Source organism: Lygodium microphyllum, chromosome 13, assembly GCF_053477565.2.
Source record: "Lygodium microphyllum isolate KBCC chromosome 13, Lygodium_microphyllum_v1.1.10, whole genome shotgun sequence".
Lineage (NCBI taxonomy): Eukaryota > Viridiplantae > Streptophyta > Polypodiopsida > Schizaeales > Lygodiaceae > Lygodium > Lygodium microphyllum.
In genome coordinates this window covers 144,239,833-144,265,782 of record NC_141147.1, presented here as the reverse complement: position 1 = coordinate 144,265,782, position 25,950 = coordinate 144,239,833, and positions in this window count along the sequence as shown.

The following is a 25,950-nucleotide window of genomic DNA, read 5'->3' as shown; positions in this document are numbered from 1 at the left end:
AATAAGGAAAGAGAGAGAGAGGGTTAGGGAGGGAGAGGAAACGAGAGAGGGAGAGAAAGAGAGAAAAGGAAGTGAGAGAGAAGAGGAGAGAGAAAAAATATTAAACCTAATGGGGAAAGAGAGAAAGAGAGGGAGAGGGTGAGGGAGGGAGAGAAAGAGAGGGAGAGGAGAGAGAAAAAGAGAGAAAAAACATTAAACCTGATAGGAAAAGAGAGAAAGAGAGGGAGAGGGTAAGGGAGGGAGAGGAAACGAGAGAGGGAGAGGAAGAGAGAAAAGGAAATGCAAGAGGGAGAGGAGAGAGAAAAGCATTGAACATAATAGGGAAAGAAAGAAAGAGAGGGAGAGGGTGAGGGAGAGAGAGAAAGAGAAAAGGAAATGAGAGAGGGAGAGGAGAGAGAAAAAACATTAAACTTGATAGGAAAATACAAAAAGAGAGGGATAGGGTAAGGGAGGGAGAGGAAATGAGAGAGGGAGAGGAAGAGAGAAAATGAAATTAATTGTTGTTGTTTGTTGTAGTAGTAGTAGTAGTAGTAGTTTTTCTTTTCTTTTCTTTTCTTGTTTATTGTTGTTTAATTTTCTTGTTTTTGTAGTAGTAGTAGTAGTAGTTTTTTCTTCTTTTCTTGTTTATTGTTGTAGTAGTTGTTGTTTTTTTTTTCTTCTTCTTTTCTTATTTATTATGGTGGTAGTGGTAGTGGTAGTGGTAGTGGTAGTCGTGGTTGTGGTCATGGTCATTATTTTTTCTTCTTTTAAACACTTTATTATACTAGTAGTGGTAGTGGTAGTTGTGGTCGTGGTTGTGGTCGTCGTCGTTATTATCGTAATCGTAGTCGTGGCACTACAAGGATTTAAACCTATAGCGACGGCGGGTAGCAATGCAAGTAGCGGCGTCGCTATTAGCGACGCCCCACAAGGAAAAAAAACAGGCCAAAACCAAGCACAGGTTCATTTCGTGCATTTTTGTCGATCCTTTTGAGAGGGAGAGCGAGAGAGAGAGCAATTGTCGTGAGAGAGGGAGAGGAAGAAGGCTTGCCGCCGTCGCCGCCGCTATTCGCAAAGGAGAGGAGGAGCCTTCATCACGAAGAGGAGCCGCCAAACCCTTGCCATATCGCATCGATGAGTCCATTCTCTCCTTCTTTTGCTTGTTTAGGGTTTAATTCTCTTTCTCTTTTGCTTGTTTAGGAGAGGAAATGAGAGAGAAAGAGAGGGAGAGGGAGGGAGAGAAAGAGAAAGAGAGAGGGAGAGAAAGAGAAAGAGAAAGAGAAAGAGAGGGAGAGGGAGGGAAAGGAAATGAGAGAGGGAGAGGGAGGGGGAGGGAGAGTGCCTTCTCTCTCTCCCTCTCCCTTTTTCTTTTATAATTTGTGTATATATATTGAGAGAGGGAGAGGAAATGAGAGAGAAAGAGAGGGAGAGGGAGAGGGAGGGGGAGGAAGGGGGAGGGAGAGGGAGGGAGAGGGAGGAAATGGAAGAGGGAGGGGGATGAAATGAGAGAACGAGAGAGAGGGAGAAAGAGAAAGAGAAAGAGAGGGAGAGGGAAGGGGGAGGAAACGAGAGAGGGAGAGAAAGAGAAAGATAAAGAGAAAGAGAGAGAAAGAGAGGGAGAGGGAGAGGGAGAGGGATAGGGGGGAAATGAGAGAGGGAGAGGGAGGGAGAGTGCATTCTCTCTCTCCCTCTCCCTTTTGCTTTTATAATTTGTATATATATATTGAGAGAGGGAGAGGAAATGAGAGAGAAAGAGAGGGAGAGGGAGGAAATGGGGGAGGGAGGGAGAGGGGGAGAAAGGGATAGTGAGAGGGAGGAAATGGAAGAGGGAGGGGGATGAAATGAGAGAACGAGAGAGAGTGAGAGTGTATTCTCTCTCTTATTTATTTAATTTTTGTATAATTTGTATATAATGTGAGAGGAAGAAGAAATGAGGGAGAGGGAGAGGGAGAGGGAGAAAGAGAGTGAAATTAAAGAGAGGGAGAGGGAGAAAATGAGAGAGGGAGGGAGAGGAAATGAGAGAGAAAGAGAGGAAGAGAGAGAGGGAATGAGAGAGGGAGAGGGGGAATGAGAGAGGGAGATTATATTCTCTCTCTTTTTTATTTATTTTTTGTATAATTTGTATGTAATGAGAGAGGGAGAAGAAATGAGAGAGGGAGGGGGAGGAAGAGAGAGAAAATGAGAGAGGGAGAGGGAATGAGAGAGGGAGAGGGGGAGACATAAAAACATAATAGGGAAATGAGAGAGGGAGAGGGAGGGAGAAGAAATAAGAGAAGGAGAGGAAGAGAGCCAAAGGAAATGAGAGAGGGAGAGGAGAGAGAAAAAAAGAGAGAATGAGAGGAGAGAGAAAAAGAGATAAGATGCTAAACATAATAGGCAAATAGAGCAAGAGAGGGCATGGCCCCTGCACGACATCCACATCTATGCACGACATCAACCGCGACTGGTCCCTGCAGCGTGAGGCCTCCTCTGTGCCCTACTGCAAAATGCAGACCAGCTAATTAGATGAAAACACCGATTGTCCCATGTCCCATGTCCTTGCTCTCAATGCAAGTTGATAATTAGACGAAAACACCGATTTTCTATAGAACACGTACGACGATTTGGCGAATTTTAATCTGAGATCATTGATCAGCCAATTGCGGATTTTCAGCAAACGGTAATTTGAAGTTAATATCAATCATGCATTGTACTTGCAAGCTAATTGAATACCATAAACAATAAGATTGGGTCTTGCTGGCAAATTTTCTATCCAGGGAGGTGATGTCTCGTCCCAAGGGGGAGTGCACCCTTTGCAGCCAATTAGAAGAGTACATGGGCGTGCGATGGATGGAGTGCAGGAGCCAATCCACCACTCGCAAGGCCAATCTATACTGTCAATGCCAAAGGAGACAGGCAACCTTCCAGACCTACCTACAATCTTGGAGCCTGAGATGGAGGCAATGATCGATGCATTGATTCCCATGGATGTCGAGACTTCTAATCTGCTTAGAGAGGAAGCATCCATACCATTATATGATGGGTGCCGAGTATCTCGGCTGAAGACACTGCTTGCACTCTTAAGTGTGCAAGCAAAATACGGGTGGAATGATACGAGTGTGACCGAGTTGTTCAGGTACCTTGTACATACGCTTCATTCAATTTTTTTTTCGGCAGTATTATTACAAACATTTGTGCTTTTTCAAGGTGTTTTATGATTTTTTTCAGGTTATTAAAATATCATATATTACCACCTGCAAATACCATGCCTTAGTCTCGTGATGATGCACGACATGTTTTACGGAATCTTGGCATGGACTACAATAACATCCATGCATGTATCAACGATTGCTGTTTGTTTTGAGGAGAATACGAGACTATGGAGACATGTCCAAAGTGTGGTGCTCACAAGTATTGACAAGACTTGCAAGGGAAAACCATCCCTCAAAAAGTTCTCAGACACTTTCCGCTCATCCCCCGCATAAACCACATGTTTCATACGTTCGGCATGGCGAGCTTGACAACGTTGTCGAAGGGTTTGTGAAAGCAATGTCGCAACCACAGAGGTTATTGGTCCAAGATAGAAGATCAATCAAACAAGATCAAGATTCAATTTGTGAATGCAATGTCAGAAAATGACCCTATAATCAATTTGTTCAAGCCTTTAGTCTCTTGAATGTGGCAAACAGACTTGTTGGCCTAGTTCTTCGGAAAGGAAAAAGCTTGATAAGTCATAGAGAACTTCCAAAATGTCTTCACAAATCATTTTCCCCTCTCCATCTGCATCATAGACTTTAAACAAATGAACTTCACTTTCTTTTCGAAGGTTTGCTTTAACACTGAAAAACTGAGAGAAGGGTCACAAAAAGCTTATATGAGAGAGGAGGGAATGGATTAGGTGAAAATTTTCTGGACTCCAGCCAATGCACGACTGCATCCTCCTGTTGCATCTCTTTTGCCATATATACTTGGCCGTAAGTTCCTTCTCCAATTTGTTCGAGCTTCTCGAATACGTTGACGCTCTTGGATCCCCAGGATGGCGACTCTTCAAGGTTGAGCTGCCCTAAGAGAATCTAAAAAACACTGCTCCATTTTTGCAAAGATTATCAGTTTTACTTCGAGTCCTGTTGTAAACTGAAACATGATAGCCAGCATCAAGAATATGACCACACATTGCCTGTCTCATAACACCAGTTCCTATCCATCCCACACGAGTATGACCTGGAGCTATCTTCTTCGATTCAGCTTGTGAGGAAGCGGTTGATGAAGATATGCGTATCTGTTTTACAAAGTTCTGCTTTGGATTGCTTCCAGATATTTGCCACGGGGTAAATTTGAATGGAGAAGACAATAGTGATCCTTCACTTACTCCACTGAGAAAATAACTTGGACGCGCGCAGCAGGGTCAGGCTCTCGACCACACAGCACTATACACCATGGTGAGAGATGACCCACATTGGGATTCTAGCCATTGCTGTGATTCACGTTCTTTCTTACGCCTCCTTGTTTGCCTTCCTTTGCAGCCTCGTCGAATCCCCTCCAGAATTCTGCGCCCCCCCCTTCTCATCTATAAACAGGACTCCCCAGTATTATCTCTGCTTTCCCCTCCTTCATCGTTTTCGTCCGTCGAGTTTCACCTTCCCAGTTGCAGAGTCCCGCACTCTCCTCCCCTGTTTCTGCCTCCTCTCTCCTTATCCTTTCTTCCTCCTGCTTGTTAGTAGCTGGAGGTGTTGCAGGATTGACCCATGCTACCTGGAAAGATGTCCCTTGAAACCACCTACCTTGGATAAAGGCATTTTCTGCAGCACGCCTGGAGTTGAATGTTAATCGAATTGAACTGTTCCTTGCAAGGCTGCCCTCTGACTTTTGATCCTTATCCTCCACTTCTAAACTTGATAACTCTCCGAAATTCAGAAAGTGTTCTTTAAGAATTTTGACATCTGAGATGCCCTCTAGAAGAGGTGGAAGAATGCGAAATACTGTCGCGCGGTTATCGAGCTTGAAGCGTGAGACACTTGATTGAGGGGGACCAAGGGATCCTGTGCTTATCAAGCCTGAACAGGGGGTAAGGGCTTCTCATAGGTGGTTGAATTGGACTTCCAGATAACCCAGGGCTGTGTCTAGATAAACCTCCAGCTGTTTGCTCACTTGTTATCACATTCTTATCAATTGTGAGTTGCTGGTTAGCGCAAGTCGTTGGTCCGTGCACATCCTCTGACTTCGTTGGAGGTCTGTTCTTAGAAGGATCAGTTTCGGACTCTCCTTTCCCCCCGTCTATTTCCCTCCTTCACATCCTCCTTTCTCCGCGTCCCTCTCTCCCGTGTCCCTCTAAAACTGGCGAGCTCCGATGTCATCTCCTTGCTCCAAAATAGGCTCCTCTTCTTCCCTCATCTATTTCCGCTCTCTCCCTCCTCTGTTTCTGCCTCTTCCTCCCATCTTTCTTTCCTCCTTTTTCTATTTTCCCTCTCTCTCCCGATTCAAAAAGCTCCTCTTTCAAAAATAGATCAAAAGCTTTTCTTTTTCCAGCCTGATCTACATCTTCTTTAACCATTCAAAATCCCCTCTTTAGCCTTTGTAACTCCCATATTATTATTCTTGGTTCAATTTTAAACCATCTATTCTAGAACTTGTAGGAGTTTTAGCTTCTTCCTTCTCCTCCGATGCGTGTGTAGTCACATATGCATGCACCTGTGTGTGCTCATGATCATGGCCACCGTGCTCCTATGTAACATTAGAGCTTTGCAAAATAGTAGCTGCCCAAGTCCACTGTGATACAATGACACTCATAATCAAGCCTGTCTTGATGCTCCTACTAGTTATATTGCACCATTCTGAGGTGTGCTAAACATCAAGCAAGCTCTCACATTTGGCAAACATATCCACCAATATACTTCGACTTGCATCTCTTGGAATTAGTTTAGTACTTCCTCACAAAGTCCATATTCGGCATATCTTGAAATAAGTGTAGCCCATGAGATTGCATCTCGAGTTTCCAATCTATCAAAAACCTTATTCTTCTCCATCTTCGGCATAGAATGAAAGAGCAAACATAACAACTAAGTATGTACAAAGTAACAAATCTCATGCACAACTTTTGGGTGGTTTCACACCTCGAATGCGCAGCAATACGACATCCACCCCCTCTAATCCTGCGCATCCTCCGGATGGGCCAACTTACCCATGATCATTATCATCAAGATCCACAAACAAATCAATCTCTTCGTTATGCATTTCCGGTAGATCAACAAGATTTTCAGCCATATCATCTCTCTCTTCCATTGGAGTTTCTTGACGTTGCTCTTCTCTTGAAAATTCTTCCAATGCATAATCCTCATCATCTCTTTTCTTGAAAATCTTGATTCTTTTTCCAGCAATTGGCACTCTAAGCATTGTCCCATCCAATTCTGTCAGTTCATATGTTGCATTATCAAAGACATGTTTGACTATGTATGGCCCAAACCATCTTTTCACCATCTTTCGAAGTGCAGTATGCTGATTTTCAAGGCTACTATCAAAAACCAATACCCAATCTCCCTCTTCTATTGCTCTAGGCCGCAAGCGATGCCTGCTATCAAACCTGTCCTTGTTCCTTAGTCTAGCAACTTTCAACCTGTCAATAGCTAGCTGAATATCCTCAGGTCTCCTCTCCAACTGTCGAATCCGAAGAGCTAAGAGCTCCTCTCTCATCAAATCCTCTTGCCAAGGTAAAACTGACCAAGTCAAAGCACAAGTCTCAATCGGCATAACAGGTTTCTGACCATACATCAACTCTGCAGGCATATATCCTGTGGTAACACTATGGGTCGTACGATCAGCCCACAAAGCAAATGGTAGAAGTCTCGGCCATTCTCCAATCCGTCCTCTGCATGTTTTGGCTAATGCTTTCACTATTGGCGGATGCCCTCTTTCACTCTTTCCATTTCCCTCTGGATTATATGCTGTGGTTAGAGCCAATTTGATTCCTAGCTGAGAGAAAAACTCCCTAGCTTCATCTGCATCCAATTCACCACGATCCGCAGTGATCTTACCCACACAACCATACCTGCAGAAAATTTCCTCCAATAAGAACTTACACACTGCACTAGTGGTCTTTGTTCTCAAAGATCTGCCCTCAACATGATTGGTAAGATCCTCTCTAGCCAAAACAATGTACCTCATCTGCCATAGACCCATAGGCATGGTAACCAAATCAACTACCCACTTATAATGAATGCATAGCGGATAGGTCGGATGAAGCTCATCTCTATGACGCACTACTGAATACATCTGGCAGTCTCTGCAAGTCTCAACAAAGTGAGAAACATCTCTGTACATGCCTTTCCACCAATATTTCTCCCTGATTTTCTCATAAGTAGCCCATACTCCTCTATGACCAGCCCAAGGACTCTCATGAAACTCCCTCATCACGTGTAACTGTGTCTCTCTATCACAGACAACCCGCAAAGGTAATCCGCCTCTTTTCTTCGGATGCTTCCAAAGAAATCCGTCCTTGAGAAAATAACCATAGGCTTTCCTTCTGATCTTCTTGAACTCTTCATCTGTCTATTCATCTCTTTTGCTTAGTGTACTAAGGTACCTACCAATCTGCAACCAATCTCCAACATAGAGCTCTTCTGTGAAAGCCACAATATCATAAACATGACAAACATGATCAACCATAGTGGCTGAAATTTCTGCATCATCCTCTTCTGCAAGTAGAGTCTCCTCATCATCATATCTGGCTCTAGACAACATATCTGCCACTGGATTATCCTTCCCTACTATGTGTTTAAATTCCGGATTTAATGACTTGATGTATGCAATCCATCTCAACATGGCTATATCCGGAGTAGAGCAACTCGTGATCATACCAATCAATGGCAAGCAATCTGTCTCTACCACAACTGAAGCTCCAATAAAGTACTCCTTGTCACATTTGAGAGCCGTCACAATTCCCAATAACTCCCTCTTGATTTGCGGATATCTCCTCTGTCTCTCGTTTAGGACTTTCACCCCAAACCGAATAGCATACCTATTTCCATCTGCATCATCTTGACCCACAGCCCAACCTATGCCAATTGGACTAGTGTCAACTGTCAATACAATAGGCCTATCACAATTATAATCCGCTTTCCTGAGAGTAGGAGCATTCTGCAATAACTTCTTCAATTTCCGCATGGCTTTAGTGTGGCTCTCATCCCAAAAGAATTTCTGCCCCTTTCGAAGCAGCTGATACAAACAATTTGCAATGTGTGCAAAATGAGGTATCCAAATCATATAAAACACACAAGCACCAATGAATCTCCGTACCTCTGAAGTAGTAGAACAATACTCTGCAATCTTGCCTATAGCATTCACCTTATCAGGTGAGGGTTTCCTGCCATAATATCCACACATATGCCCAACAATGACAACCTCATTCACTCCAAAAACAGATTTTTGCCCTGAAAGTGTCAAGTTCACTTCTTCTAACCTGGCCAAAATCTTCTCACATCCTGAAATATGATCAACCACAAAGTATCTGCATCCCTGCTCATTTAGGCTCTCATTCTTCTCTTCTTCTGCACACCCCTTAATGGGCACATCATCCAAGAAAGGCATAGTAAGCTGAGGTATGTAATCACGAAGGACCTTATGCATGGCATTCATCATATGCGCAACAGAATTAGTGGCACCTTGAGGCAAGGTACACATCCTTACAAGCCCAATAGGAGTTCTCATGGTGGTTATGTCCCTGATTTCCAAAGCCAGCTGAAACTGATCATAACCTGAATACAAATCACCCAAAGAATAGATGGCACGTCCAGCAAATGCCTCTGCAAACTCATCCACAACTGGACCAATACCAACATTCCTGATGGTAACTCTGTTCACTGGCTGCATATCCTGAATAAATCGAAGAGTACCATTCTTCTTTGGAACTGTAAACCACCTGTTTGAGTATGGTGCAGATGAAGGCTCAAGGATTCCCATCCTGATTTTCTCATTCAATAAATCAATCAGCTTTGGCAAGTGTGCTTTAGGCACTGGAATAGGTCGGAGATTCCATGGGATATGAGGAATAGTAAAAATAACCATAGGAGCAACAATATCAGGATTCACACATCCAATCTCATGTGGGACAAAAGCAAATCCCCTTCCATGACGCTCAAGCATCTCCTGAAAGCATTGCTTCTCCATGGGTAACAAGAAATCACCATTTCCAATTTTCAATTCAGCAAGTGTCTCTGCTGAAAATTTATGACCAATATGCTCTGGATTCCTCAAAATTTGCTATTTAGCAGCCCTCTCTATTTGCTGATCACTGTCAGGTGGAAGCGGTACAGCAACCGGCTTCACCTTCTTATCCACAGTTTTGTACTTCGTGTCAACCCTGGCTTCATTATGCTCTTCTGCATTACATAAACCTTGCTGTAAATCAGCAATTCTGCACTCCAATGGCTGAATATTCTCAGCCCTCTGCTCTATGGACTGCATAGAAACATCCCCAAACTCTGAATGCTGAAATATTTCAGCAATAAACTCTGTTGACTGAAAATTTTCAGCCCTCTGTCTCTCTAAAAGCTGATCATAACCAGCTGGAAACTCTGTTTGCTGAATTTCTTCAACACTCAATACTCTTTGCTGAGTTACCTCAGCCTCTGACTCAATCTGTGACACAAAATCTGCAATTTCATGAAACATATCCAGGGATTGCACTAATACATTACCATGACAATTCAGCATATCAGTTTTCAGCATATCTCCCATCTCTGTCATCGTATCTGCACAAATCACACTGTCATACATACCATCTATGTGCTCATCATCCTCCAAAATTCCTGCATTTTTCAATTTTTTCTCCTTCCTGCATATATACTGCCTGGCAGCTCTAGACAATCTAGAAGTCTTCTGATAGCTCATTGAACTGTTTGCTGAAATCCCAACATAACCGGAGGAGAAAACACCGCTGCCAGGAGGCGAGAACTCCAATCTCCTCTCCTCTGTACCACCGTCGTCTTGCGAAACGGCGGTACCTAATGAAAACCCGAATCCCTCACAGTGGGCAAGGGTGCATCTCTGAGAGTATCTCTGTTTCTAACATGATTCACACATACAGTCATAAACTGAACTGCTCTCATACCATCTTTACTGCGAATCCATGCATAAGCAGATCCATCATCCATGACCTTTGTCTCCATGCGCATCTCTGTAATGAATGGCTGACCAAGAATTATGGGATAAGAGCATGAATCCTGCACAAAGAAATGAAAATCCTCCTCTACATCACCAATAGAAACCCTGACACTAGGGCAAGCAGCATATAAATCACCTGCAGTGTTATTGGCGGCTCTCATACGCCACCCATGCTCTACATCCATAGGCCATCTGTTACTCTCATAAACTCCACGAACAATGAGATTAATCTCTGAACCATGATCAACCAATGCAACATAAGGCACCTGTTTCTCTCCAACCTTTACCATCGTCTCTGTAGTTGCCCTAGCCCAATGGCTCCGCGAAAAGTGACTACGCGGTATCAAAACAGGCTCATCAATTTCAGCATAATGCATAGGCTGAACCCTCTTCTCTACCTGCGGCAAAACAGAAGCATTTTCAACCATAACCTCATCATCATCATCATCCAACTCTCCAATCAAAACTCCCTGTGTATCAGTGGTAGCGAATGCATGTCTTTTCCTCTTCAGGACCTCCTGAAACTGATCCTGAAACTCTCTTTTTGAGATGCCCAAAATCTCAGAAATAGTGAAAGTCACTTCACTGCCAAGTATCTTATCATTAAAGATTTTCTTCATATCTGTAGATGTCTCAATGTCGGACATCAATCTGAATCCTGGCTGCTTTCTCTCTCTAGGCTCTTGCCTCTTTTCCCTCTTTTGAGCATCCTCCATCTGTCGATCTGGCCCTGGTCTTGAAGACGGTCCTGTAGTAGGTGGAGTAACAAACTCACCCCCTCTAGTCTTCTTAGCTGCACTTGGATTATCTTCATCCCTCTTACGCTTCTCCTCAACAAATACATCTGCACCATGAGATTTAGCCAAATAAGCATAAATAGAATACCTGTCAACAGGCGAGTCCCATCCTGTCTCTGATCTTATGCTAGAGCCTGCGCTAGTCAAAACGGTTTGCTGAATTTTTCCCTTGTTTGCAGTCTCCATAGCATAAGTCCATAGTGCGGACTGAGTCTCCAATCCCTTCTCAATCTGTACTCCATATGCAGGAGCATCACCTCTAGCCGTCACATAAGAAGTACGCGCAGCCATGTCCTCCACCAACTTCTTCATTTCACCTTTACCAAAGTTAGTAGCAAGTGGAGCTCCTGTCTTAGTCAACCAAATCTTACCATCTTGCCCCCAATATACCAAATTTTGTCTCCTTGCATCCTGGAAAGAGTCACAATCCCTGCAATGCTGATGCTCCGTACTATCACACCAAATACATCTCCGATCTCTCCTAGGAGCACTAGGAGCACTCCTAGGTGCAGTAGGAACACTGGAAGAAGTAGTAGGCACAGTCGAAGCAAACTGCTCCTTCAACTTACCCACCAACTCCGCTTTGACTGACTCAAGTGTCAAATCTGTGATTCCTTTGATTATATCATCAATAGAGGTAGGCACTGATGGAACAGATGGGTTTGGAGCAGAAGGTGTAGGCATCGGTCGTGGAATAGGAGGAATAGGTGGAGTAGAAACAGTAGGCACTGGCATAGGCCAAGAAACTGGCTGAGGAGGAGAAGAAATAATAGGGATAGAAGTAGGCATAGGAGCTGATGATGGTGTAGGTGTCATGGAACCATTCTGTAGACGAGTCTTCCATATCCTCCTCTTGGTCAATGTCAAAACTGCATCCTGAGCATCCTGCCAATCAGTTTTAAGACCCATAGGCTTCGTACGATCTTCAAGAAGCTCACCCAATTCTTCTTGAAGAGCAGGATCTGCAGCTTGCAAGAAAAGTTCAACTTTTTCAACATCCAATGCTCTTTGTTCAATAGCATCAAGCTGACTATACCTTTCTTCGAATTCTCGAATCAACTCCGAAGCAGCAAGACCCTTGTTTGGCATGTAGACCCACTCTCGGAATGACCGCCGAGTAGCCATACCAAAGTCCTCAAGGAAGTATTCTTCTTTTAGTGCCTTCTTAAAATCTTGCCAATGTGTATTTTGAATAAATAAATCAGTTACCTTTGTCCTCAAAGCAGGTGTGACAAGACGAATGAAGTACTTACTCATAAGTCCAGCAGGAACTCCAAAAAATCCCATCTTGATCTCATATGTCTTCAAATATGCTGAAACATTACGCCCGTCAAATAGCTTCTTCTCACTCTCAACTGCTTCAATAGCCTTAGTCGCGCTGTTTGCATTCTCCTGCTCCGAATAGAGTTGCCTTTGCTGAGACAACTGTTGTTGATGCAATTGTTGTTGCTGCTGCATATACATTTGTGTTTGCTGGTTTTGGAGCTGCATATACATGGACATATTCTGCAAAATCTGTTTTAGATCCTCCGTTGAAGTACTGGACGCAGCAGTCATTGATGGAGCTGAAGTAGAGGCAGCTGGAGTTGTAGAGGAAGCTGAAATAGAGGCTGAAGTGTCTCCCATCCTGAAATTTCTGCGACGCTTTCACGTCGGGTTCACCAAAGATGTCGAAGGGTTTGTGAAAGCAATGTCGCAACCACAGAGGTTATTGGTCCAAGATAGAAGATCAATCAAACAAGATCAAGATTCAATTTGTGAATGCAATGTCAGAAAATGACCCTATAATCAATTTGTTCAAGCCTTTAGTCTCTTGAATGTGGCAAACAGACTTGTTGGCCTAGTTCTTCGGAAAGGAAAAAGCTTGATAAGTCATAGAGAACTTCCAAAATGTCTTCACAAATCATTTTCCCCTCTCCATCTGCATCATAGACTTTAAACAAATGAACTTCACTTTCTTTTCAAAGGTTTGCTTTAACACTGAAAAACTGAGAGAAGGGTCACAAAAAGCTTATATGAGAGAGGAGGGAATGGATTAGGTGAAAATTTTCTGGACTCCAGCCAATGCACGACTGCATCCTCCTGTTGCATCTCTTTTGCCATATATACTTGGCCGTAAGTTCCTTCTCCAATTTGTTCGAGCTTCTCGAATACGTTGACGCTCTTGGATCCCCAGGATGGCGACTCTTCAAGGTTGAGCTGCCCTAAGAGAATCTAAAAAACACTGCTCCATTTTTGCAAAGATTATCAGTTTTACTTCGAGTCCTGTTGTAAACTGAAACATGATAGCCAGCATCAAGAATATGACCACACATTGCCTGTCTCATAACACCAGTTCCTATCCATCCCACACGAGTATGACCTGGAGCTATCTTCTTCGATTCAGCTTGTGAGGAAGCGGTTGATGAAGATATTCGTATCTGTTTTACAAAGTTCTGCTTTGGATTGCTTCCAGATATTTGCCACGGGGTAAATTTGAATGGAGAAGACAATAGTGATCCTTCACTTACTCCACTGAGAAAATAACTTGGACGCGCGCAGCAGGGTCAGGCTCTCGACCACACAGCACTATACACCATGGTGAGAGATGACCCACATTGGGATTCTAGCCATTGCTGTGATTCACGTTCTTTCTTATGCCTCCTTGTTTGCCTTCCTTTGCAGCCTCGTCGAATCCCCTCCAGAATTCTGCGCCCCCCCTTCTCATCTATAAACAGGACTCCCCAGTATTATCTCTGCTTTCCCCTCCTTCATCGTTTTCGTCCGTCGAGTTTCACCTTCCCAGTTGCAGAGTCCCGCACTCTCCTCCCCTGTTTCTGCCTCCTCTCTCCTTATCCTTTCTTCCTCCTGCTTGTTAGTAGCTGGAGGTGTTGCAGGATTGACCCATGCTACCTGGAAAGATGTCCCTTGAAACCACCTACCTTGGATAAAGGCATTTTCTGCAGCACGCCTGGAGTTGAATGTTAATCGAATTGAACTGTTCCTTGCAAGGCTGCCCTCTGACTTTTGATCCTTATCCTCCACTTCTAAACTTGATAACTCTCCGAAATTCAGAAAGTGTTCTTTAAGAATTTTGACATCTGAGATGCCCTCTGGAAGAGGTGGAAGAATGCGAAATACTGTCGCGCGGTTATCGAGCTTGAAGCGTGAGACACTTGATTGAGGGGGACCAAGGGATCCTGTGCTTATCAAGCCTGAACGGGGGGTAAGGGCTTCTCACAGGTGGTTGAATTGGACTTCCAGATAACCCAGGGCTGTGTCTAGATAAACCTCCAGCTGTTTGCTCACTTGTTATCACATTCTTATCAATTGTGAGTTGCTGGTTAGCGCAAGTCGTTGGTCCGTGCACATCCTCTGACTTCGTTGGAGGTCTGTTCTTAGAAGGATCAGTTTCGGACTCTCCTTTCCCCCCGTCTATTTCCCTCCTTCACATCCTCCTTTCTCCGCGTCCCTCTCTCCCGTGTCCCTCTAAAACTGGCGAGCTCCGATGTCATCTCCTTGCTCCAAAATAGGCTCCTCTTCTTCCCTCATCTATTTCCGCTCTCTCCCTCCTCTGTTTCTGCCTCTTCCTCCCATCTTTCTTTCCTCCTTTTTCTATTTTCCCTCTCTCTCCCGATTCAAAAAGCTCCTCTTTCAAAAATAGATCAAAAGCTTTTCTTTTTCCAGCCTGATCCACATCTTCTTTAACCATTCAAAATCCCCTCTTTAGCCTTTGTAACTCCCATATTATTATTCTTGGTTCAATTTTAAACCATCTATTCTAGAACTTGTAGGAGTTTTAGCTTCTTCCTTCTCCTCCGATGCGTGTGTAGTCACATATGCATGCACCTGTGTGTGCTCATGATCATGGCCACCGTGCTCCTATGTAACATTAGAGCTTTGCAAAATAGTAGCTGCCCAAGTCCACTGTGATACAATGACACTCATAATCAAGCCTGTCTTGATGCTCCTACTAGTTATATTGCACCATTCTGAGGTGTGCTAAACATCAAGCAAGCTCTCACATTTGGCAAACATATCCACCAATGTACTTCGACTTGCATCTCTTGGAATTAGTTTAGTACTTCCTCACAAAGTCCATATTCGGCATATCTTGAAATAAGTGTAGCCCATGAGATTGCATCTCGAGTTTCCAATCTATCAAAAACCTTATTCTTCTCCATCTTCGGCATAGAATGAAAGAGCAAACATAACAACTAAGTATGTACAAAGTAACAAATCTCATGCACAACTTTTGGGTGGTTTCACACCTCGAATGCGCAGCAATACGACAACGTGGCATGCGCAGAATAGGTGCACGGATGGAGTTCAACGAATATCAATGGATTCGCGCGCATGGAGCCACATTGACTCAACCTTCCCAGGCTTTTCCCGAGAACCAAGGAATCTTCGGCTCAGTCTTGCAATGGATGGCGTGAACCCATTCAGTCTGCGCTCAACTTCTTACAATGTGGGCCTATAGTCCTTGTCAACTACAATATCCCTCCATGGCTTTCTACGAAGAAAGGACATCTCATCCTTAGCTTGCTCGTCCCAGGCCGCTACAAAGTAAAAAATATGGACATGTTTCTTCGTCCATTAGTGGATGAGCTTAAGATTTTGTGGAAAGAGGGGGTCACCGTGCAAGATATGAGCAGGCGTGATGGTCGGCAGTCAGCCAATATTTGAGTCATTCTCATGTGGACAATGAATGAATTTTCGGGATTGGGAGAGTACTTAGGTGAGCAAGCTTCCGTTCTCGTTGGTAATATCTATATTTTATATCGTTCAACCAAGTATTCATTAGGTCATGGTATTGGAACTGGTCTGGTTACCTCAGGTTATCATGCATGTCCATTGTGTGGGCCACAGTTAGACTCCCGAAGGTCACGAACCATGAAGAAGATGGTATATCAAGGACACACTACTTCCTTGCCGGAGGATCATGAACTTAGGGAAGGTTTTCTTGGATGACCTCCAACACGTATGAACGCCGCAAGTTGGTACGAGCTGAAAATGGTCCATGTAGAATGACATCCAAATGGAATGCGACGATTCTCAGTTTTATACGAGTTGCCATATTGGACCCACTTACAGGTCAACCACTTGTTGGATCCCATGCATATTTTCAAGAATGTGGGCAGCTTGTTATGGGACCACATCACAAGAAAGAGACACACTATAGGGGCACGAATGGATTTGAAGGAGGTAGGTAAGATGGAGGCGCTTTGGCCACAGTCGAGTGCTAATGGTTGCGTGCAGCTTCCTCGTGCTCCTTGGGTTTTGTCCACTAAAGAAGAGCACGTTGTGAAGCAAGTAATCAAGTCTATCCGCACTCCAATGGGTATGATGCATTCTCTCAGGTCCGCATTTTCTAAAGACGACCAATCAGGGCTAAAATCCCATGACTGGCATAAGATATGTCTGGTTTATACTACCAATGGATTGTAATTAGCGTGGGCATTTTGCTATTTGGAATGTAGCCATTATTCATAATGCTTTCTCATTTGTGGCAGTTTGTACTACCGATCACGATTGTAGGATGTCTTACTCCAGAAATACACGGGGCCATTTACAGGTTGTCATCTTTAGTGCAATGAATCTCACAGAAGGAGATTAAGACGTCCTCTATTGAATCTACGAGGTGGGGAGCAATGGAGTAGGTCAGTCTCTTTGAGAAATACCTGCCCACCAGCATACTCACAATACAAATCCACCTTCTTGTGCATCTTGTGGATGAAGTGGAGATTGCGACCTGTCCATATGCGATGGATGTTCTTCTTGGAGCGCTTCATGAAAACCCTGAAAGGCTTTGTGCGACAACAAGCTCGGCCAGAAGGTAGCATGGCTGAAGGTTGGTTGGTGTCTGAGGCACTAGTGCATATTTCACAATGGCTACCAACGGTGAAACAAGACAATTAAATGCTATGGTCACTGAAGGACGATGATAGACTGACTGGAGATGTGGTGGTTGGAAATGGGGTAGAAAAAAGAATGGATATTTCAATGGAAGAGAAGGTGAATCACTTTAGTATGTTACACCATGCCTCTATGGAGACGTGGCTCGCCAAGTACCAGATTGCTAGGCAAGATCGAGAGGAAGCTCGAGCTAAATTCCAACGTAGTACATGTCATCGACCAATTCGATATCCCAAAGGCATGGAGGATATGCCGTGGTTTATATCAACATGATGGTTGCATGAAGCCTTGACCGCAGCATCTCGCGAAGGGACAGAGGTCTCAATGGAGGAGCGGGAATTCTCGAGGGGATGTAGTCCAAAGGTAATGAGGGGTTTAGAATCTGTCGTATCTAAATTTTATATAAGACATCTAATTTGAGTGTTTCGATGTATAGTACAAAATATATAGTGTAGCATGGTCGCGTGGAGCGTATTGACAAAATGCGCTCCACAATGGACTGTGGTGTCATGGCAAGGTTCGAACAAGAGAGCCAGCGATGAGCAATGGATCCAAACACGGTTGTGGATGAGATGGAGTACTTTGGGAACTTGCAAAGTATTATTACGATGGATTATCGTAGCTTCTCCATGATACTATTCTATGTGCAGTGGTTCAAAGTGGTACTTGGAGGAGCTGGAGCAATAGTTTGACGAGGTCCATCTAGATTTCTCGAAATAGATTCCGAAAAAAATGGATGGATTTGCACAACACCTTTGTGTTGCTGGCCCATCGTGAACAAGTACATGGACTCATTTGCTTGCTAATTGTATTACGACATGGTTTATATCACAATGGTTTGAACTCTCTTGTACGTGTTTGTGAACATGTAATCTTCTATCCAAACCCCCGACAACCTCGATGGTGGTATGTTATACCTTCAACTTCCCGAAGTGCGAGAGTATATGATCAAAGTGATGTTCCGAGCATAGATGAAGATAATATGCAAATAGAGGGGTCGATATTGCAAGGGGTGGAGGCCGTCGAAAGCTTGGAGCTAGCATCGGCTAACAATGATGGAAATATAGGAGTCCAAGAATTCTTTGAGAACGAGGCAGACTCATTCTTTTGTGGTGACATGTCTATCGACCTTCTAGTGTGTATGCGGAGTTGTGTCAGGAGATTAACATGGGACCATAGGATACTTCATACTTGGAGCATCCACTTACTCAATTCGTTGACCAATCGCTTATAAGGGTACATAAGATATGCATTTTAAGTGAGATTTTTTTTAAACATTAGGGGAGTTTTGAGGTCTCAAAAATGCCTTGTAAGAGATCCTAGAGAGAGAAAATAATTTAAGAAATAAAATCATTTTATAGAATTTTTAAAAGGTTTATATTTTGGTAAGTTAAAATATCAAAATTCGTTAATAAGTCATTATCGTGATATTCTCGTGGTCACATCAAACCTAGAAATCTAGGTCGCCATAAAGTTGGCAAGGTTGTCATAATGAAGATCTTACCTCTCCTCATTAAAGTGAAAAGTAATATTCAATTTGAATTTTGGTGGATACTCGATTGCCTCCCTCCATCGTTTCTCTCTTCTTTTTTTCTCCTCCTTAGTAGTCTCTTCTTTGTTTTCGTTCTTGCTTCTAATCATATCCTTAGCTATGGATCAATCACCCAATGATCTCTGTAACTCAGCTATGGATCAATCATCCAATGATCTCTGTAGCTCTCATAAAAGACCTCTCTATCATCTTCATATTGAGTTGGACAGTGAGTATGAACCAATAAGAAAGAGAACAAAATCTATCACGGTTACAGAGTCTATGAAACATATACTGAGGTTTGAAGGAAAGAATAATATTGATCTTTGGTTAGATGGAAAGCTATATCCCAAAGATCCTAGCAGAAATAGCACTCCTCCTTTCTATAATAGCTCATCATTAATGAGGTTTATTGGTGATAGCTACAATGGATTTTTAGGTTATACACTTAATCTTGTTGCAGAAAAGAATATCCTTGGACTAGAGAATCATCTTTTGATGAAACACAATATAGAGTTGTTGCAGAAGCTAGAGGATTGTCAACAAAAAATTCATTCATTGGAAAAGTGTATCAAAGCTTAACAACGAAAGCAAACTTTATTAGGCCTTCAAAATCGACAAAGAGCTCTTAAAAATATTGAGAATCTCAAACGAGGAGAAGGAGGCTGTGGTAAAAGAATCCAAGCAGCAAGGTATATTTTTTTTCACTTGAAAATTTTTAAATATGGCTTTATTTAAACTACTTGCATTGATTTGTGATGTTAATTTTGCTTAGATCTCTTCTATAACCAAATGCAAGTGAAAGAGATTCTTTAAAAGTAGCTCAGTTTTATTATCATCTTCTTCCTTCAGTAGTTTCAAAGGATATTTTGGAGAAGAACAAATTTAAAAAGGCAAAGAAACAATGCTTGGAGTCATTTGTAAAGGATCATCCTTTGGATTCTTAGTTAGTACAGAAGACACTGGATAGTATTGGTATCAGTCGAGATACTTATATGCAACTTTTCCAACTTTTACAATAAAATATGAAGCAAGGACAGGTACGCAATTGCATACTTTCGAAGCCATTTGTGGTTAGGACTATCAGACAGAGAGTTAATAACAAAGTGATGGAGATTCTAGGTGAGCCTTTTCATATCAAGGCTAGCTTCAAGGGCAAGAAAAATGAGGTTACATTCAATGAATTTAACAATATTTTCCTTGACTTGCCCACCCTACAATGCTTAATGATCAAATTTTATGACTTGTCAGTAGCAGAGGCATAGGGAGTGGCTAGATTTGTGATTAAACTTGATGAAAGTGAGATTCTGAAATGTAAAAAATTGGAGAGAATCTCTATCACCTTGATGAATAGAGCGCTTTCGTCAGGTCATTGCAATCACTCAACATCATTTAGTGTTCAATCTGAATATAACATCTGGTGGCTAGGAGCATTTGAGGTAGATACTGAGAATTTTGATATACTATATTGGGTTTTTCATCAAACATCAATACCTAATGTTATTCAAAGGCAACAAGCAAGAGAAGAGCTATTTGTTGAAGGATTTGAAAACTACAGGATTGAGTGGCACATAGCTAGTGACCTAAAGACACTCAAATGTATGTATAATGTATCAAAGGGAGCTAACTCGAGATCTCCTTGCTTATACTGCATATCACCAGCTGCAGAGTTAAACTCAAGCAATTGGAATAGAGCTTCCTCTAGGCACAATAAGGATCCATAGTTTAAACCAGTCTTGGACATTCCTTTAGCGAATGCCCATATTTGTACACTTCATGCACTTTGCAGGATAATTGAAAAGCTTGTTCATCTCTATATAGGATTTGCATGGAAGCTGAAGCCATTATCAACTAGAACAGATGCTATAACAAAGGTTGAAAAAATTCTCTCTGTAATTGGTTTGCATGGTGGCAATGTTGTTATTGAACCAGATCTTCAAAAGTCTAAGGATGGTAATTGTGTCCCAAAAAAACCATCTATTGGTGGAGTGAAGGCTAGAAGGTTTCTAGGCTTTCATGGGAGACTTGGCAAGATAAACTCGAGAAATGGTGGCTTAACTATTAAATTTAATCAGTGAAAATCCCTACATAATGCAGTTAAGGATCACACTGATAATGGACAAGCTCGAAATAGAAAAGCTAAAGTTTGGGAAACACTAGAAAAAGTGTTTTTTTATTGTGTTATGTCACAAAGTGGTGTGAAGCTAAAGCCCTAAGCGGGATGATGGTAACAGTATAGCCCTGTTCATGTACAAGAATATTATCACCCGTTTTGACAGTCCCCTTGAGCTGGTAAGTGACATAGGTACTCATTTCCTTAACAAAATCATGGAGGAGCTAACGGAATTGTATAAGATCTGCCATCGTAAGTCCACTCCCTATTACCCTAGAGCCAACGGCCAAGTTGAAGTCACCGATCGCATCCTCTGCTGAATTCTGATAAGAACGATTGCCGCACATCGTCGCGACTGGGACGATCGACTTATAGAGGCCCTTTAGGCGTACAGAACCTCTCACAAGGCAGCTATAGGACAGACCCCTTTCCAGCTAGTGTATGGTACAAAAGCTGTCTTTTCTGTTGAGCTGGAATTGCCCTCTTTGCAAGTGGCAGTTAAAGAATACTTGGGAGATAATGAGTCACTACAACGCCATCTCTTGCACGCATCTAGAATGCTTGGATGAGATACGATGGATGGCCCTACAGTGCATGGAAACCACTCAAGCGTGATGCAAGGCCTATCATGACAGTTTCATCAAGCATAAGGAGTTCAAAGAAGGTGATCTTATTCTAGCCTATGATTCAAGATTTGGCAAGTTTCCTGGCAAGCTTCAACAACGGTGGATGGGTCCGTACAAAGTACTGGTCGTCAATCCTAACGGCTCTGTTCAGGTGCAGACCGTTGATGCTTCTGATGATCGTTTCCTCATCAATGGCTATCGCCTGAAAAAGTACTTCCCTCCCTGGGGATCTTGACAATCACAGTCGACCTACCCCTTTCCTTCTAGGTGTCGCACTGTCCTTCTTGTCGTGCTTCTGATAGCCATTATGATTCTCCTCATGAGGTTGTTTCGTTCTGCTACCCCCTCGCAAAAACATCTCAACCTGACATTGTTCTCTTCTCGTCTAATCCAACAATGATGGCGAGGTTGGTCCTGATATATGGTATTTCTACCATTCTCTTTCTTAAGAAAAAAAAACACAAGAAGAAAAAAGAAAACAAAAAAAAAGAAAAAAAAGAAGGAAAAAGAAAACAAAAGAAAAAAAAAGGAGAAAAGAAAAGGAAAAAAAAAGGGGAAAAAAAAACAAACACAAACAAAACTGTTATGGAAGAAAAGGAAGAAATTCCCTGTCATAACAGGCCTCATTCCAAGAAAAGGTGGAAACACCCTTGGACGAGAAGCTGACTGTGGAAAAGGTAGTAACACCCCGCAGTTCAGGATGACTAATTCACCAGCAGAACCTCTTCAGCAGCCACCTCTCTTGGTGTGCTGTCTCTACAATATCAGTCCATCTGCCCTTCTTAACAGATGACTCTTCTTACCAATCATTGAAGTACGAGATTTGTGGGCTGCCTCCCTGGGTACACCTTGTCTTCAAAATCCTGATGACACCAATAACCGACATGATCTTCATCATCAACTCCTTGAGTGATGTGAGCTTTCATCCTAACAAGATGGGGATGTGAGTATGGACTGCCCTCTATATCTTTCAATAGAGCGTGAGACAGAGGGTGGAATGAGTGTGACTAGAGTTTCTTCAATCAATTACCGAGAGGTGAGGATTGAGGGATGTTACGACCTTTGAAGTCAGGTATGTTTCCATTTCCCTATGCACCCACGGGCTGGGTTTCTGCCATAAGCACAAGATACGTCATTCTGCTTTATACACTGCATTACAAGGCTCCCTGGCCTTTCTCCTTGCACCTATGCCAGAAGGGTTGGACACACTGATGCACCATCAATTGTGCACCCTGGCATACTCCCTCTGTATCATTCTTTTGTCAATTCCTAAACCAAGTGTGAGCTATGGGTTTCATTTTGATCTCCTTGAGTGATATTAGTCATGGGGCGAGTGCCTGCTCTTTCAATCCATTTGAGTGATCGTGAGTTGAGTGCAATATCCCTCGCCATTGACAAATTTCCTGTGATTCCTTCAACTAGCTACCTCCCTGGGTGCTGCCACTTGGTCCCTGCCACAAAGGACGAAGGACGTGTGATGTGAAGACACTTTGTTACCTCCTGCAGCAGCCGACGACGCCTCTAGATGCAACCTCGATAGTCGACATTCCTTCTCGGCAATATGGGCCAAGTTTTTCTAACCCTACACCTTCTGTTTCTCAGTGATGGTCATGTTTTAAGTGTGGGCATGTTGTGGTTGGTCTGATGTGCGGTACCATGTCCTTGATGTTTGGGTTACCCTTCATGCTAAGGTCTTAAGTGTGGGGACGCGTCCCTACGCATCCATGTTGCATACCCCAATGCATGCACCCTGTTCTAATCATGCATCTATGCCGTGATTTCATGTTACCTTGATGGGGTCCCTTCCCCACCCTTCCGTTCTATTTCACCCTATCCTCGGGGTTGTTCCTTGACTGTTTACCCTTATTTTGGGTTTTGCGCTTATTTCATGTGAACGGACCTTACATTCACCGGAAACTCAATCCAACCTTAGAGCCCTGTTTGTCCCTTCAAATTGCCTATTTTTTCTTTTTATTGACCTCTCTTCTGACAGACGATTCTCAAGTTATTAATTTTTTAAGTGATTCCCGTAAATTGAGTAGTTTTCCATGTGAACGCATCTTTATTGCTTGGGAACCCTGATTTGATGTATCAATCCTATTCTACCCCTTCCCCGCTGACAGTTTTTCTTTTTACTCCGTGTCCTTTCAATGTACGGTTCATCAGTTATTAATTTTTACCGGTTTTGGAGTCTTTTTTGTGCCTATTTTTCACATTTTTCTATGTGAACCTGTCCTATTTTCACCGGAATTCCAGTTTGATTTGACAACCGTGTCCTACCAGCCTTTCCCCCACTTTTTCCTTTTTTCTCCCCCCCTTCTAACTGTCGAATTTTTAGTTATTAATTTTTCAGAGTGTTTTTTTAATACATTTTTCATGTTTTTTCCACGTAAACCCATCCTAATTTCCCCCAAACTGAGTTTTGATGTATCAGTCTTGTGAATTCTTTTTTTTTGGATATTTTTCATTTTTACGGCCTGCTATACGGATGCACGATTTTTCTCGTATTAATTTTAGAGTCCATTTTTGGGCCCATTTTTGGGGTTTTTCCCACGTGAACACGTCCTATCTCGATCGGAACTATGTTTTGACGTAATAGGGTTATTGGATACATTGTTCTGCACACTTTTCCTTCTTTCCATACTTCATTCCGATGTGCGGATTTTCCGATATTAATGCATGTATGTGTTTTCGGGTTTATTTTTGTGTTTTTTCCATGTGAACACCTTGATTTTGTCTCGGAACCGGTGTTGCATGTTTCTAACATTTTTCCCTTATTTCCTGGCCCATTCTTTCTTTTTACAGATTTTTGATCCGACAAACGGTTTGGATTTTATTAATTTTTCTTTATTTTTTCTGTTAATCGTGTTTCTCGTCTCACGCACCTGTTTTTGGTTTTACGCGCCTTGGGATGCCCCTGTGGCATCACACGAAAAACAATTTAATTTAAAAACACTATACACACAATTTCAAACAAAAATAAACCCAAAAACTAAATAAATACATAACAAATCTAACTTTTTTTTAAAAAAAAAGGGAAACAAAAAGAAGGAAGAGAGAGAGAAAAAAAAAGAACCACAAATACACACATACACATCCCAAGGAAAACTAAACACACACACACATATATATATACATATATATATGAAACAGAAAAAACCAAAGAAAAAAAAAGAGAGAAAAAAAGAACCTACGTACTTGTACATGTTCGTCGCTCCTCTCCCCTTCCTTCTCTCCTACTACTTCTTCTTCTTCTCTCTCCTTCCCTCCACTTCTTCTCTCTCCTTCCCTCCACCTCTTCTCTCTCCCTCCCTCCACCCCTCCTTCCTCCTCTCGTGCGGCGCCCCCCAGTGGCCCTCCTCTCCTGCGACGCCCCCTAGCGGCTCTACTCTCCTGTACGCCGACCTTGCCCTCGAATTCCATGTCCTCGCCCTCTGACGCCCTCGCCCTCTCTTCCGTCGCCACCCTTGGCCCTAACGCCCGCCTTCACTGTTGCAGCAACGCCGCCCTTGCTGTCTGCAACCGCCGTCGGCCGCGTCTTCGCTCCTCCTCCCCCTCCTCCTCCTCCCTAACTGCCATCACAGGTTAGGCTAAACTAACCTTAGTTTAATGACTCTAACCTTAATTTAGTTAATCTAACCTTAAAGTGGTTAAACTAACTCTAGTCTACTTAACCTAACCTTAGTCTAGTTCACCTAACCTTAATCTAACTAGCCTACCTCAGGTTAGTCCCCACCCTACTAACTAACCCTAGTTAGTTAGCCTAACCTAGGTTAGTTAGAATTGACTTGGCCTACCCTAACTAACCTAGACTCACCCAGACTAACCTAACCTCATTTGACTTAGTCTAACCTAACTAACCTAGACTACCCTAGTCCCCCTTGACTAACCTGACTTGTCTTAGTCTAACTTACCTGCTTTAACCAGACTAACATAACTTAGCTGACTTGATTTGACCCTCCTTTCTCAACTACCCTAATTTCCATGTTTTAATTGATTTAGTTAATTTATAAATTCATTTCAACTCAAAACAATTTCAGCAAAATTTTAAAAAATTCCCCTAGATTTCTATAACTTTTTGGAAAATTTGTTAGGTGGAAATTTCCACCACCAAAATTACAAAAATTAAATATTTGACAATTTATTTAAAATTACATAAAAATACAAAAAATCATTTAAAATTAGTAAAAAATACAACAAAATTCAACAAAATTCTAGAAAACTCCACCCATCCCCTTGACCTTTTTCCACTCATTTTTCACTTAAAAATATTTTCATACAAGGCACCACTATTCTTTGAAAACACAAAATAGAATAAACATACAAATCACGTACTTATTTTTATAATATAAATTGTAGATATTATCTAAATGACTACCATTTTATTTATTTATTTATTTATTATTTCTTTATCACATATCTATATTTTATTATTATTCCTTTTGAAAATAAAAACAACTACATATCCTTTATTAAAAGCCAACCTTAGTAAAAACAAACACATAAAACAAATAAACCAAAATACATAATAAAATAAATTACCCAAACCACACTATAATACCAAAACAAATACACGTAAACTATAACCCCCACACAATCCAAACTTAAAAGCAAAATACTTAAAAATACATTAAAAATCAACAAACACACTAAGGTGTTTTTTTTGTTGTTCAGTCTCAGTGGTCTTTGATTTTGTTTGACTAGATTCATTGCTTTTGGGGGACTCCTGTGTGTGCCTTCAGGCCATTGCATACACACCCCTTCCAGGTATTTATTTTGTGAGCTTTCTTTATTTTCATTCCCTCTTAATCACAAATTAATTGTAAAAATGAACTATCTATTCACCCACATTTTCCATGCGCATTCGCGCTA